This window comes from Fragaria vesca, linkage group LG1, assembly GCF_000184155.1.
Source record: "Fragaria vesca subsp. vesca linkage group LG1, FraVesHawaii_1.0, whole genome shotgun sequence".
Classification (NCBI taxonomy): domain Eukaryota; kingdom Viridiplantae; phylum Streptophyta; class Magnoliopsida; order Rosales; family Rosaceae; genus Fragaria; species Fragaria vesca.
This window is the reverse complement of record NC_020491.1, coordinates 15,154,401-15,156,168: the sequence shown is the minus strand read 5'-3', so window position 1 is coordinate 15,156,168 and position 1,768 is coordinate 15,154,401.

Sequence of the window (1,768 nt, the reverse complement as noted above, 5' to 3'; positions counted from 1 at the left end):
GAGAGAGAGAGAATTGGTGTAAAGGAGAGGAGGGCATTTTAGGTACATCGTAAAAGTAAAATAACAGATTTAGCCTTAAAAGTGGACTTATATGAGTAAAACTGTTATGGTGGACTTATGTAGGAGAAAATGTTCAGAATGTGACTTATATGAAATTTTTTATTGTAGAAATGTGTTTGTCTTGATTGTATTGAATCACAATAGGTACATATATATTTGGATTTGAAAATGATAGTCGAGTGAGCTACCACTCTGGGACTATTGAGCAATTTAAGGTATGACTCCTGCTTGAGGGATGTTTTTCATAATATATATGTTTTACAGTAAGTCGAGAATAATTATACAATAAATACAATAACACTGATTGCCTAGAATCATGATTCATTATGGGACGAATCATAGTGATTCATGGTAATCACATAATAACTCTTGTTTTTTGAAAGGCACATAATAACTCTTGTTAATATGTATTTCTTTGAAAGAATTGCCTTGATTGTATTAATCCGGTAATATTGAACCGATTTACAATCTTGTCTTTTCCATGACAATATGAATCTTCATAACATAATTGTTCTCCTCATCAAACACAAAAGGAAACCCTAACCACCATTGTCGACAGAGATTGAGGTAACAAACTGGAACAATCTGAAAGAAAGAAGCTAACAATCCAAGATTTGGATAATTGGATACCATTCTTGTTGGTATTTGCATTTGGGTCCAAAAAGGAACCTGTATATGTAGTCCAAAAACAGACAATGAAGAAGCTTCTCAGCAGAGCCAGCTGCACTTGTTCCTGACATATTAGGATCACATCAATTTTATATCTAGTTGATTCCTTCAGTACCTAAATAAGTACTAAATACTAGTCATATACTACTGAAACTCCATTAACAAAAATAGAAAAAGAACAAGAATCAAATCCTCTTGTATACTGATCAGTTCTGTTCATTTGTATCATTACCAACCCAATTTTCTAGTGGTGATATATAAACAAATACCAAACCCATACCTGATTCATGCAATGCACTAATGACAAACAATCCTGAATCTTATTCTACTATTTGCCTTGTTGGAAAACCCCACTCAACAACGAAAGCTCAACCCCTACATAAATCCAAGTCATGAACCCGACGTATGTCCATTCTCAATAGAAAAAGAAAAAAAAAAATCAGTTTTAGATTTAGTTTCTCTAATTTGTAAACCGAGTTTTGCTCCGTTTATTTCTTGACAAAATGAATTAAATATCACTCGATTGGCTCAGCTACTCAAGTAGTATTCACAAGAAGATACAAGCTCAATCTGTTGACGAGCTTCATCTTCTTGTTGCAAATAACACCTTTGTTCACCAAATGGCTCATTGTGTTAGCAAACCCAAGTCGATAATAAAAAAACGAGCCGAAGTTATCCATCTATGTAGAAGAGGTATGGAAGACATAACACTTTCCCCACTCCGGTATGCCTACAAACTCAAGACAAGGTCGCCATCCCCCACTTTCGACCCAAAAACGACCCAAGCACACTTTCCCCAATCATAAAAGCATCATTCGGATTCCCTAACCTAAAAAGGCCACCGAGAACGACTCCTTAGATCACGATCCCATCATTACCATTCACCCCCACAAACAAAAAACCAACGGCCCAGATCCGCCCACGTCCCCTCCACCCGTTTCTCTCTACCCGCGTTAATTCCGTAACGCCTAGTTGTGGGCCCCACGTAGCTTTCCCCCATTTTATTACAATAACTTGAACCACTCTCTCTCTCTCTCTC